This window comes from Triturus cristatus, chromosome 3_2 (genome assembly GCF_964204655.1).
Source record: "Triturus cristatus chromosome 3_2, aTriCri1.1, whole genome shotgun sequence".
Taxonomy (NCBI): Eukaryota; Metazoa; Chordata; class Amphibia; order Caudata; family Salamandridae; genus Triturus; species Triturus cristatus.
Genome location: NC_140584.1, coordinates 278164778 through 278179651, shown reverse-complemented (window position 1 = coordinate 278179651; position 14874 = coordinate 278164778).

The following is a 14874-nucleotide window of genomic DNA, read 5'->3' as shown; positions in this document are numbered from 1 at the left end:
AGGATGTAGGAGTCATGGGCCGAGCCTGGGAATTCGGCACACACCTGCGAGATGGTCATATCTGCCAGACACACCACTTGCACATTGATGGGGTGGTAATGCTTGCGATTGCGGTATATGTGCTCACTTGCCTGTAGGGGCACAAGACCGACATGGATGCAATCAATGGCCCCAACAACATTGGGGATGTGTCCAAGGGGATAGAACTCTCCCTTCACAGCTGGCAATTCAGCACCCCTGGGGAAATGGATGCATCTGTACTTGTATAGCATCATGGCGGACAGTACATCACGCAGCACCATGCTGAACATCGGTTGTGACATCCCACCAGCACTGGCCACAGTCTCATGGAACGATCCAGTGGCAAAAAAATGCAGGGCTGCCATCACCTTATAAGTAGGGCTGTTGGATATGCCCTGCGGGGCTGCAGGTGGGGCTCCAACAGATCACAAAGGGTTTTCAGGGTGGCTCTGTCCAGGCGACATTTACGTATGATCGCAACATCCTCCATGTTCTCTAGCAGCATCAAGTGACGAGTCAAATTTGGCCTCCTCCTATTTGAGATGATAGTGGACACATGTCAATGCAATACTTCATGAGATGTGCACAGCATATCACGTTCTGGATGACACAACCACAACAATGACTTACATCTATAGTGACTAACAGACCAGCTGACATGGAGTGAGATCTTCAGCTACATAAAGGGCACACGTGTCAACTTACACAAGACAAGTACCTCAAACACCACCTTGGTCAATGTGAATGCACATAGGGATATGGCCACAGTTCACAGGGGCACGCCTAGGAGTATAGCATCCAGCATATGTGTACCTAATCAAAACCACTGTCTCATACCTAGCTGCTGTACCTGTCACACCTTAATGCGTCATTGCAACCTGGCACACATCCACCACACAATGACCACATTCGGCGCTGGAATGACGAATGTGTTCATGAGCAGACATGAGAGGCAATGCTAAATAGATCATCATTCATTGAGACGAGCTTCGCTGTGATTGCCACTGGACCGCAACACATTGACATGTGTACATATTGTACAGTCCAGAACAACACTGCGCTGCCTACACCAACATCAAATCCTTAAGTGAGATGTGAGTGGTTACAGGCAAATCTACACACACAAACATGGCATGTGTAGCCATCAGTGGAGTGAATTGAGCATTGGCATCGTGTGCACAATGATGTGCCATTGAACATGTTGGCACTGTGCACTGTTGATGTTGGACAGATGGCCATCGCCATTGTATGGCTCCCAAATCGCGGTAGCTACCGCCTGGCCCCAGCGGTGTGTCACGAGCACCCCCATTCACACAAGTGTGGTAGTGATAGGCATGGAGACATGGGGAAATGGCGGTTGGCATGCTCCGCCGTCTGGATGGCAGAGCCTTGTGTCAATGTATGGCACCCAAATCGCGGTAGCTACCGCCTGGCCCCGGCGGTGTGTCACCAGCACCCCCATTCACACAAGTGCGGTAGTGATAGGCATGGAGACATGGGGAAATGGTGGTTGGCATGCTCCGCCGCCTGAATGACGGAGCCTTGTGTCAATGTATGGCACCCAAATCACGGTAGCTACCGCCTGGTCCTGGCGGTGTGTCACCAGCACCCCCATTCACAAAAGTGCATAGTGATAGGCATGGAGACATGGGGAAATGGTGGTTGGCATGCTCCGCCGCCTGAATGGCGGAGCCTCGTGTCAATGTACGGCACCCAAATCGCAATAGCTACCGCCTGGCCCCGGCGGTGTGTCACCAGCACCCCCATTCACACAAGTGTGGTAGTGATAGGCATGGAGACATGGGGAGATGGCAGTTGGCATGCTCTGCCGCCTGAATGGCGGAGCCTCATGTCAATGTATGGCACCCAGATTGCGGTAGCTACCGCCTGGCCCCGGCGGTGTGTCACCAGCACCCCCATTCACACAAGTGTGGTAGTGATAGGCCTGGAGACATGGGGAAATGGCGGTTGGCATGCTCCGCCGCCTGAATGGCGGAGCCTCGTGTCAATGTATGGCACCCAGATTGCGGTAGCTACCGCCTGGCCCCGGCGGTGTGTCACCAGCACCCCCATTCACACAATTGCGGTAGTGATAGGCATGGAGACATGTGGAAATAGCGGTTGGCAAGCTCCGCCGCCAAAATTGCAGTAGCGCACCCCGGGCCCCTGCGTTGTGTCACCGCCATGGAGCATGCCCATACAGCCAATGGGAGCCACGATTGTGGTGGCATGATGCAATTTTGTAGATCGCGGTAGGTGTGCTCCACCACCGCAGAGGTGGTCATTGGATGCATTTGAAAGACGCAGACATGGACCACCAATTGCTGCAGCTTTGCACCTTTGAAACAACCCCAGGGGGCTATATATGTGTGGGAGTGAGCCTCACATTTCCACTGCTCCCAGAGCCTGCTGCCTGAGACCCCTCACCTGCTGCTGCCTCCAGGGACTGCTGCCTGAGACCCCTCACCTGCTGCTGCCTCCAGGGACCGCTGCCTGAGACCCCTCACCTGCTGCTGCCTCCAGGGACTGCAGCCTGAGACCCCTCACCTGCTGCTGCCTCCAGGGACTGCTGCCTGAGAACCCTCACCTGCTGCTGCCTCCAGGGACTGCTGCCTGAGAACCCTCACCTGCTGCTGTCTCCAGGGGCTGCTGCCTGAGAACCCTCACCACCCAATTCCGCCACTGTTGTCTCGCGTCCACAGTGATGGCAAGGACAGAGAAGATCCGTGCCAGTCCCTTCACGAGCGCGGAAATGGAGGTCCTGGTGGATGAGGTGCTCACGCAGTACCCAAGGCTATATGGTGCCGCAAATGTTGTGGTAAGTCTACCAACAGTGGTGGTCTAGGGGGCCACACCTGTAGTTGGACTGATGCAGTATGTGCCTGGGAGTGTCGGGTAGTGTCATGCACTGCCTGACATGCTGTCTCCAGTGGGAGAGTGTGTGTACCCAATGCCCCAGCTTTCCCTCCCTGCACATGTATGTATGAGTGACCTGTGTTGTGTTGTCAGCCATACAGTGACACAGAAGGTTGTTCATGCTGTAGTCAGGACAGTGATTGCTTGGCTGGATGGCTGTGTGTGCCCCTGTAGTCCTTCTCAGTGTGAGCCCAGCTAGCCTGCACAGTCCCCGCCTACAAAGACACGGACACCTCACTCAACGTACACAATATGACATCAGTCTTTTCGCATTGCACTCCAGCTATGGGCCATCTCAGCACTGTATTTTGCACACAACTGCCCTTGTGAATGGCATTTTCTATTTGTGTGATCATGTACCTCAATGTGACCACCAGGACACATTCAACTATTCACAGGACAGGGACATTGCTGGCTGCACAGTCTTGGACACAGTGAGTCCACCCCAAAACTCAGGTTGACATGTGATGTATGTGTTGCTCAAGCCAAAAATAGACTGGAGTGTGGGCAGGCTACATGAGTGTTTCAGTGCTGGCATCCGGCATGTGCATGAGATGTGCAGGGAATGTGTTCCCCCTCACACCTGCATGCTTTAACATCAGCTTTTCCCATGCAGGTGTCCCATGTGAGCTGTACTATAGTCTCTGATTGCCAAATTTGTTTGATATGTGATGATTTTGTATCTTGCTGCTATACTGATAGATGTCTTTACCTGGCACTGTGTCACTGATCATTTCCCACTCTTGTCTCCCATGCCTGCAGCTCAAGGCACACCAGCGTAAGGCTGGGCGTCTGGCACAGCGCAGTATGGCACCACTAATGGGGCGCATCTTGGCGGTGACACAGCCTGAGCTGGATACACATTTGAAGGAGCATCAGCAGCAAGCCAGGGGTGAGCATTTGGGGAGTCTGAATTTGGCTGGGAGTGGCTACAAGTGTACAGAGCCTGTTCCAGCGCTGGCCTCTGTGATGTTGGTAGTGTGATGCTGTGGCATGTAAGTGGCTGCTGGCCTGGGTGCCTGTGGCATGCATTTGCTCTACCTGTACTTACAAAGGTGATTTGGATGCTTGCCTTCACATTACATTCTGAGTTGTGCTCTTCAGGTTTCTTCTGCATTGGTGTAGTCTTGGGAATCCCATGGGAGGGAACGGCAGTGTGGCCAATCTGACTGTGCGTACATCAATGCTTCCATTGACTCAGTCTGCACTTTGTCCTGCCCACTGGCCTTGTCGTTCACTGCTGTGTGCCCCCTGCCTGTGCAGCTTCTCATGGACATGCTCTCCATCTTGTGCCTTGCTCTTCTCTTCTCATGGTACCTATCTGTGCACTATGTGAATACAGACAGTTTCTCCTGTTGTCTATTTTGTCAGTGTCCTTACTGAATAAGATTAATTTGCTGCGTGTAAATGGTTTACTGTGCCACATGGTTTGTGTGGCACTTCAACATGGTCAATGTTTGGGCTCACTTACACTCTTTTTTTCAGGGCTGACAGGGTCTTCATTTCTTCTTGACCCAGATACTTGTGGTGGCAATGGTGTAAATGTCTAATGGTTAGCAGTAGTCATTTACTTGATTAGTTCATGTTGGCTCTATTGTACACATGTCGGTGGGGGGGGGGGGGGTCACTGCCAGCACAGAGTGGGTTTCTGCACACAGTATTGCAGGCAGGCTGTCCAGGGTCATCATGTATGTGTGTTCTTCTTTTATGTGTGCCCAGTGGTGTATGTGTGTGGTCATCATGTGATGGCCAGTCATCCTAGTCCCATGGCTTACTTTCCATGTGTGCTCTTGGGTGGGCAGGTAGTGTGCAGTGTGAAGGGGATGAGTTTGTGGGGAGTGTTGATGTGTACATGCCTCTGCAATGTCAACTACACACATGTGTCACCCAGGAGTTGTGTGCCTGTTGTTTTGTATTGTTCATCCCTGTGGATGTGGTTGTATGCCCATGTGTGAGTTATTGTTGTGCACTGTGCAGTGTGTTGGTGTGTCCTCACAGTTCTGTGTGACTCCTATTTATTGTTTTTGTCTCTTGTGAGAATGCAGAGAGTGTTACTGGCAAGTCAGTGTTGTGTTTTGTTGCACGCCCATGTGTCTGGTGGCTGTTTGTGGGGACTGTGCAGACCTGCTGCTCCACACTGCCATTGTGGTTGTGTTTTCTCATGCCTTGCTGTCACATGGTGCCTTCTTGCCTCCAGTGTGGCATGTTGTGTGTGTTGTCATGCCATCCCCTATCTGTGCTTCAGCTGCCTACCCATTGTGGGTCTGCACTCCCTCTCCTTGTGTATTGTACACTCATGCCATGTCCCCTACTGACATGCAGTACACTTCACTTTGGTGTGAGCAGTCCCCTTGGTTTGTATGTGTGTGTGCCTACCCATGACTTCATTTGTGACACTGTGCTTTTTGGTGCAGTTCTTTGGCCAGGGTCAATGTGTCACTCAGGGCATTTCCCCAATGGGTAATGTGTGATGTTTTGGTGCTGTTTGTCAGTCACGGTTGCTGCTATGCAGTTCAACTGTGTGTGCTGCCCAGTCCTGTGGTCAAGTTGTTTCCACCTTTGTGTCCCAGATTTGTGCTACTATTGGGTGTTGTGTTGTATGTATGTGTGTTATTTGTGTTTTTGCTTCACTTCCTGGGTGTGCTGTTGTCTTTGTGCTGTGCTGTGTGTCGTTGTGTGGGTTGCTGTTCTGTCACTGATGTCTGTGTGTGTCTGGTATGCTTGGTGTGCACACACCGCTTGTTGTCCATGCAGTGCTGAGTGTGTATGTTGCCATGTGATTGCCTGGTGTGCATCCCCTGATGTTGTGCTGTGTTTGCTATGTGATTGTTCTGCCTGTGCATCTGTTGTTTGTTTTCTGTGGCTGTGTTGTTCTGTGATGGTGCACTTCTTGTGTGTGTTGTGGTATGTTGTCTGTGCATTGTTCCTGGGTCATGTTGTGTCTGTGCTCCCATTGCCTTTCCCCAGTTTAGCTGCACAGGGCATGTCTGTTGTTGTTGTGGCTCTGTGTGTGTTTCTGTTGGGCTATGGGTTTGTCTGTTGTACTTGTTTCCACTTTTGTGGTGGCATCCGTGTGTGTGTGTGTTATGTCTGTGGCTGAGCCCAGGGTGTGTGGTTGTTTGTGTGTGTATTGTCTGTCAAGTATTGCCAGCCTTCAGTGTTTGGAACTGATGTTGTGTGTTGCTGGTGTGAGGGGGGTATGTGTGTAGATTCTTACTGGTGTTTGTCAGTCCTGAGGTGTGTAGATGGACCCTGTGTGTAGTGCTGCTGGTGTGCTCCTGTTGGGTAGTTGTATGTATGTGTGACTGTGCAGGCTGTGTGTCCATTTGGATGTTGATTCCTTGTATGTGTTCATTTGTTGCTTGTCCTCATTGATATTTCCCTGAGTGTGGAGTTGTGTGTTTTCCCTGGCCCTGTGCTACTGTGCTGTGTGTTGTGTGTTCCTGTGCAGCCACTCCTGCAGTGTGTGTCTCCATGATTGTTTGTTGTGTGATGCAGGGTGTGTATTGCCCATGCTTGTTGTTGTGTATGGTGTGCACAGGAGGGGCACATGGCATGTGCCTTCATGGGGTGTGCTAGTGTGTGGTGGGAGTGGGTGTGTCCCTGTGGTCTTTGTGCCCTGCCCATGCCTGGCACTGGCCCTGCCTTCTGAATTGTGCGCATGTATTTGCTTGAGTACGCCGCTGAGGTGACGTGACCGGGACATTGCTGCATGGTGGCGGTAGCTGTGTATCCACTGTCTAGGATGCAGCGGGGTGACTTTGTGGCAGGTGGGTGATGTGTGGGTGCCCTTGTGTATGTGTCCCTGTCCCCCCTAGGGTGTCTGATGTGTATTTGGACCCGGAGCCAGGCCGTGTGGTGTGTGCTGTGTTGTTGCGTACCTGCGGCGGCGTCTGTGGCGGTCCATGAGTTCCTGGTGATGTAGCAGGTACAGCACCGGAAAGACGTGTAGAGCTGGGTCCATGGCGGTCGTGACCGGGACTCTGGTTTCGCGCTCCACTGTCGAGCTTCTGCCGTCTCTCGTTGGGCGGTGTCTCCGCTGCTGTGTGTCTGCTTGCTTGTGTCATCCTAATTCGTGGAGCGGGGCGGACATAGTTCCGCACGGCGGTGAGTCTCTATTGGCTACCACCGCCGTGGTGGCGGGCGCACTTTAATGGCGGTGCGCGACGCACCGCGGCAGTCAGGAATTGGCCTATGTTTGTCCATACTAATTTGGCGGGAGTGATGTTCACTGCTGGCGAGCGGAAAAAGACATTTTTCTGCACCGCCAGCGCCGCGGTGGTCCCACCGCCCGACATCCTAATGGACCCCCTAGTGTTCACACTGCCTGAGGTCAGAACTCTTCCCGTTGGACATTGAGAGGTTTAGACCTCTATTCTTATTCCCTTTGACTCTTTGCTGAGTGTGGCTTAGTCTAACACTCAATTCCCCTGACCCAGGAAGACTCTGGACCGAGCTTCTGAGATGCTGACACCTTCCCATACTTCCCGTACTTTCCTGCAGTTTCGTATTTTTCCGCATTTCCCTGATTTTTGGGAACTCTTTAGACTATTGAATCATCCTCTTAGTTTGGATTATAACTTAGATGATTTAAATGAACTCTTACTTGACCTCCAAATCTTGTTATTGATCTTTTGTGTTGTTGTGACTGAATCACCTGGTTGCCTAATACTGCCGCATCTAAGCTTCTTAAGGAGGTTGGGTTTCCCGGTTGTTATTCTGTACCTTTACAGGATGGTGCTAAGATTTGTGTATCTTAATTTGACTAATAATTAATAATAAACCCTCTTAACCATAGTCACTGATTCATGGTTCTTATTGTGTAGCCAAATGGGTTACACTGTTTACTGAATATGATCAATTTTATGTTAATTCCCATTATCTATCAAGGGGCAAAGAAAAGATTAGTCTGAGGACAAATAGTAAGAGTGTTGGCCCAGAGCACTGGACCAACTTGGTAGCCCGTCAGATAGTTCGTCACTGAAGTGAGGGGGTTATGGTGCCCCATTCAGAAATTGCCCAAGCACAGTCCAAACCCCTTAAGCCTTGGTTTGCTCAAAGGGTTGATGGAGTTCCAGCAGTTCGGCAACGAGTTGTAGCGGCTTGGTGTGAGTATTAATAATTATGCTTATGCTTGCAATATTTTGCAGGGATTTTATGGTATTCTACAGAGATGTTTAAATTGTTGTGTGAATGTGGCACTTAATGCAGAAATGTTGTAGTGGTTATTGGGTCCGTCATGGCCTAAGATCCCGGGATACATGGAAATAAGTTATCAGTGTAGAAGACACTGGGTGTAGATGTCTACTGCATTGTGGTGCTGGTCATGAGACATGTCGACATCACTATTGAGATAGGGACTTTATCTTTGAATAATTGTAAGGTGTGGTTGGAGTAGTTGATCTCAGTGCACAGGGGAGAACTGAAACAATCTGAGTGAGATCCAGCTGGTTGAGGTTTCATTTGAAGTGAACGTCAGGATAGGTTGGAAAGTGATGCTCCAGACCGTTTCTTGCATGTTTGAATATCTTTAATTTCATTACAGGGGCAGAAAAAGTTAGGTGTTGGAATTGCTTGCATTTGTTTTGTGCGTTGTCAGATCTGGCCCTTTTTGCAGGGTTATCCCAGAACTTTTTGCCTTCCTCCTGTATTTTATCTGGTCTGTTTTGTTGGTTTTATGACTCTGAACACTTTACTACTGCTGATCAGTGCTAAAGTGCATGGGCTTTCTCCTGTAAACTTGGTAAGATTGGTCTACACCTGTCTGGCATATTTAATTTCCAGGGTGACTCATAGCCAGACCGAATAGACCTGGTCTGCATTTAGAATGGTGGGAGGAGTTGTCACCTGCACCTGAATAGGGTGGTTCCTGCCTTTCATAATGCTGTCTCCGACCCCCTGTAATGTCCCTGGAGCCAGAACTGGGGATTGATTGGAGGTGTTGTGCACTTCTGAAGTTATTTGAAGTACTCCCATGTTAGAAATAGGGGGTCTCTAGTTGGCAATGGTTTGCACCTTTGTCCAAGTAGGGACACTTTTTCCCAGTCAGGGTAAGGGGGATACACTTTTAAAATAACCCCTGCTCACCCCCTTGGTAGCTTGACACGAGCAGACAGGCTTATCTCAGAGACAGTGTGGGAAGCATGTGTGCACACATACAGTAACACAGTGAAAACACTACAAATGGATACCACACCAGTTTAGAAAAAGTAATTTTTATCTAAACCAAACCATTTTTAGAAGGTAAAAACAGTTCTGTCCATAGCAAGCTATAGATGCACTACTTTCAAAGTACCTTGGATGCGTCAAAATCATAAACAAAAACAGCTGCAGGGAAGGTAATGTGTTGGTTCCTTACGCCCAGGGAAGGTGATGCGTCGGTTCCTTATGCCCAGGGAAGATGATGCGTCAGTTCCTTACTGCCACGCAGGGGTAGGTGTTGCTTCGGTTCCTTACTGAAGGGGAGGTTGTGCATCGGTTTCTTACTGTGCGGGGAGGTGATGCGTCGGTTTCTTACTGCGGCCCGGTGTTCTTGTAGACTTGACGCTCCAGTGCGATGCGTGGGGATCGGGGATGCGTCAGTTCTCCATGCAGCGGCAACGGCAATGGCATTGTGTTGGTCTCTCCAGTCGCGGTCCCATGATGCGTTGGTTCTTGCAGCCGCACAGCAGAGCCTGTGTCGGAATCGGTGATCTCGGACTTCAGAGATCGGTGTACTGGATTTGGTGTGCAGCGTTTTCTCCAGCCGTGGGCAGGCTCTGCATCTGTTTTTTCATCTGCACAGCAGCGATGTGTCGAAAGTGGGTGCGGATGCGTCATGGTTCTCTAAGTTGCGTCTCGTTTCCAACTCCCCACATCAGGAACAGCCTCCAGAGGCCCAATACAGCAACAGGCACCTCTTGGCATGTCAGAACTCCCAGCAAGGAAGTTCAGGGGAGCTGGTGGTGAAGTCTTTGTGTCCCTGAGACTTCAGAACAGGAGGCACGCTCTAATTCAAGCCATTGGAGACCTTCTTCAAGCAGGAGACATAGCAGACAGCAAAGTCTTTATCCTCTCCTTGGTAGAAACAGCCACTGCAGGCCAACTCCAGACAGCACACAGCAAAGGGGCATTACTTCTCCTTCAGCTTTCCCAGCTTTTCTCCTTGGCAGAGGTTCATATTGAGTCCAGAATTAATCTACATTTCTGGGTTCTGGGCCCCAATATTTATACAGCATTTTTCTTTGTTCTCTTGTGGCAGAGAGGCTCTGTGCTCAGTCAAAACCAGTGTTGTCCTCTCTGGTCCAGCTTCCTGGCAGGAGGTGGAGACAACATTGTGTAAGGCAGACCAGGCCCTTTCAGGTGAAAGGAAATCTCCTCCCCCTACTCTAAATTCAGTCCAGGTCTATTCAGCCCAGCCCTGACTCATCCAGGAAAGGCAGGACACACCTCAACCCCACAGTGTCTACAGTGAATACACATCCCCAGCCCCTGTCACTCCAAAGCCAGACAGTTAATCCACAAACCAGCAGAGTCATACAGGATGGCTAAGAAAGAAAAGACCTACTTTCTAAAAGTGTTTTTTTCAAACATAAAATGTAAAAATCATCCTTACTACAGATGCATCTTTATATTCTGAGTTCAGGTATACTAAACTCCATCTTTCGATCTTGTCCCAATGGAAAGTTATACGTATAAGATGTTATAAATAAACTCCCTTTCTATCATATGGGACAGAAAGCCTTTCATTAGTGAAAAACGAAATTCACTGTAGTTCACCTTCAGGAGATGTTACACACATGTCCTACCTTTCACATACACAGCACCCTACCCACAGGGGTACCTTGGGCCTACCTTAGGGGTGACTCACATGTAATAAAAGGGAAGTTTAGGGCCTGGCCACTGGGTGCATTTGCCACGTCGAGATGGCAGTAAAAACTGCACGTAGACACTGTAGTGGCAGGTCTGAGGACCTTTTGCAAGGCTGCCTGTGTAGGTGGCACAATGAGTGCTGCAGGCCCACTAGCAGCATTTGACTTACAGGCTCTGGGCACACACAGTGCACTGTACTAGGGACTTAGTAGTAAGTCAAACAAGCCAATCATGGAAACACCAATCCATAAATACAATTTACACAGAAAGCATATGTACTTTAGAACTGATTAGAAGTGGTAAAGTTCCCAGAATCCTAAAACCAACAAAAACAGGGTCTAAAACAGGAGGCCAAAAAGCAAAACGTCTGGGTATAAGCCCGCTGAAAAAGCCAGGTCTAACACCCCAGAACAAAGACTTTGTGAGTATAAGTACAGGGGCTGTGACCCCATGATTTTAGATGCTGCGTGGACTTGTAACAAGATGCTGCAGGCTCTAAAAACTGCCCATTGCCAGAAGGAACTGTTCTGCTGCCAGGAAGGATCATCATTTGGACTACTTGCTTTGCTGGGTTGGCCTGCTGCTCGCTGATTGCTGGGCTGCCATAGGGACTACCACTTTGCACTGCCTTATGTGCTGGTCTGAGGCTTGTTCCCCTGTCCTTGTGCCCCCAGTAATCTCCCAGGGCTTAGTGGCCTGCCCTGTGTTTCTGAAAACTCAGCACATGAAGGGCGCTTTCTTTTTAATTTCTCAGTGCGTGGGGAGATTTGACCCCGATTCCTGGCAGTGGATGACTCCAGTACCTGGTGAGCGCTTCTCCAACTCATAGAAGAAAAGTGCGGTTGGAGCACTTCTTCTACTGCAGAGGAGCTTCCTGGATCAGCACATGTTTGGCACTCCTTTTATCCATGTTGTGTGGGCCAAAAACAGCGTGTGAGGAGCACTATGTATTCCACTTCCCCACATCACTTGCAAAGGGCCCTTGGCCCTAGAGTCTGACGTTAGAGCCAACAAGTCTGGGAAGCCGCGCTGGGCCAGAGTATCTGGCCCGCCCTCCAACCAAGGAAAGTACACCAGTGTCCAAGTAAATGCGGATGAAGCCACACCAGAAGCTATTGCCGAGCAAGGCCAAGTCGACACCAGAGAAGTCGAGGTCTGGCCCCTAAAGAGAGACGGCACTGAAGTCCGCCTTCCCCCACTGGCATCCCGAGGAGAAAAGTGGTGGAGCTCTGTTGTCATCCTGCCAGCAGTGTGGTGGTACCAGGGGGCATATTATCAAGGTCCGGCGTTAAAATTATCGCTGCTTTATCGGCAGAAAACTGCCGCTAAAGCGGCGATAATGGTCTTGATAATATGCCCTTGAGAATTCCAATAGAAGCCCATGTTCTGGTGTGAACATAGGCTTCTATGGGAATTCACAACGGTATATTATCAAGCCTATTATCGCCGCTTTAGCGGCAGTTTTCTGCCGATAAAGCGGCGATAATTTTAACGCTGGACCTTGATAATATGCCCCCAGGAGCCCTACGAGGGCTCAGGGCCAGTGACCGCCCCTGCACCAGCGGCTGGGTCACCCGACCTTGTGGCCAGCTGCACCCCAGGCTCGCGGGCAGTTGCCGGTAAAAGTGGATCATGGTATCCGGTCGAGGTTCCCACATGGTCCCGAAGCGGCCCTCGCTCGTAGGCTCGTTTGGCCTGTGCCTGGTGAAGAGGGAAAAGACACTGGTTCTGTGGTGGCCATATTGGGGATAGCCTGTGATGGGCCCCCATTTAGGAACCGGCCACCTCCAAGAAGCTGGTAGGGAGGAATTACCACAATGCTTATAGTAGGCACACAGGTGTTCTTGCGCTTACGTTCTGGTCCTGATTTACAGTGAGTCTTTCCTGCCCATATGATGATTCATGGGCTCTCCGCATTACCTAGTACGCCTAACGTGAGAGCAGATGGGCTGCACTCTAGGCGTTATTGGAGAATACTTCATGAAACCTTCTTGGATGGCCCATTGTGAAGATTAAAGAAGGCTACTGCTGCATTTTCATGTCCTGATGTTATGATTTTCGTCATTTTATACCTTGCAGATAGGATAACGTGTATCATTTCAGGATCTGGGAATTATTTACAGTGATGATGTTTTATGTTGTGTGCGACCTCTAAGCATTTACTTTATGCACTACTTGTGATGTTATGACAATTGCCTGGTTGGCAAAGTGATTTATGATCTATGTGATGTCAAGACAATTGCAAAGTTTGCAAAAGGAATTTATGTGATTGTGGTCTATGTTTTTATATACAATATATGTGATATTTTGATATAACCTTGTGTGGAGTCTCTTTTGTGGGATGCCGAGTGTGTCACTGGTGTGTGTGTGTATTGCGCAAATGTTTTACACATTGCCTCTGGGATAAGCCTGACTGCTCTGCCAAGCTACTAAGGGGGTGAGCAGGGGTTATCTTGGGTGTGTAACTCCTTTACCCTGACTAGAATGGTGGGTTCTGCCTGACTCAGGTGCATACCCTAGCCAACCAGAAACACCATTTCTAACATTGGTGATCAGTGGTGAGGATAGGACTTGTGTTTGCACAGTACCACAGTGACTCATTGTTGCACTGCAAACTCTGCACTTAGACCATCACGTGTTTTGTATTTCTCCTGATTCTCTCATTGGTCCTTTTTTTTATTATGTACTCCTGCTTCAGCTCTTACACCTAGGAATCTTGTGTTCCACTTCTGTGTTAGTACCTGGCCAAAATTCAATCTACCTCTAGCATACACGACCTGATGGACCACAATCTGGAGATGTTAAAGGGGTTCTGCAGGGAGAGGAGAATTGCAAAAAGTCAGGCTCAGGTGGCAAGAGGACCAATGGGAACGTGAGGATCTTCGTAGGGCTCTGTACTATGCTGAAAAGTTCCATGAAGAGGCGTCAACAGAGATCCAGGCAGGTGGTGGTTCTGTGGGAGATCCTCAGGAGGACTCTGAGTGGGAAGGTGATGGCCTTGAAGAGTCTGAACAGGAGGGAGAAAATTACTGGGCAGGGATGCCAGCAGATAGAGAGGACCCCATGGAGAGGGAGTTCCGTGCTGGGTCTAGTGCAAGGAGTAGTGTCACATCCCATTCTCTGTCCCCAGAGGAGTTGGTGGACAGGCGGGAGGAAAGGGAGCACCAAATCTCATTGGAAAGGCTCATATTGGAGCATGCCAAGGAGTTAGTGTAGCTGGTTGTGGAGGAGAGAATGGCTAATGTTGAGAGAGCCTTAGTTCAGGAGAGGATGGCGGAGGCAGAGATGGCCTTCACCAGAGAGAAACTTGTTATTGAGGAAAGGTTGTCCCATGAGCATAGTTTTAGTGTTCTGGGCTCACTAGCGATGAGGATGGTACAGTGGTGGCAGCAATGTTGTGTCCAGTGAAGAAACTTCCACTCCCAGATCCAAAAGCGTGGTACATAGTTCCCAGGAAGAGGGTGTCACCCCTGATGGGTATAGGTTGAGGTTCAGGGCAGTAGGAAACTGTCTCACCAGTCTTGGGGGAGTTTGTGGAGGATTGTTGTAATGCACAGAAGGGTTGGGTGAAGGATAGCACAGCAAACAATGTTGAAGTGCCGTTCAATCTGATTGTCAGAGAGCACATGTTCCATTGTTTTTTTTCAGGGCTATGCCAACACCTGTTGGAGTGTACGTTCTCTGACCCCAGAGAACCTGCACAGGAGTCAGACCTCTGGCTGAGTGCCAGAGGGTCTGGAAAGGCATTTGGGAGTGATCCTAAAGGGAATGTCTCAGGTTTTCCCCAACCAAGATGGTGGGAAACGTTTGTGGTAGCCCAGCCCAGTGTAGTGGGATGGGTAGAGGGTCCCATGTCCCTTCTCAGGTGAGGAGGAGAGGTGGGGCTGGGCTGAGTCCCAGGTTGCCCAAAGCCCAGTCCCAGAGAATGGTTGGTTCCATGAGTGAATGCCAGGAGGGGGACCTAGTCTGTGCTGGAAGGCCACCCGCTGATGGGGATCCCAACGTGTCAGGAGAACCTGGGGGAATGGCTGTCACAGGCAACCCACCAGTTCTAGTGTTTGGCAGCACCACTCCTGAGTGGAGGGT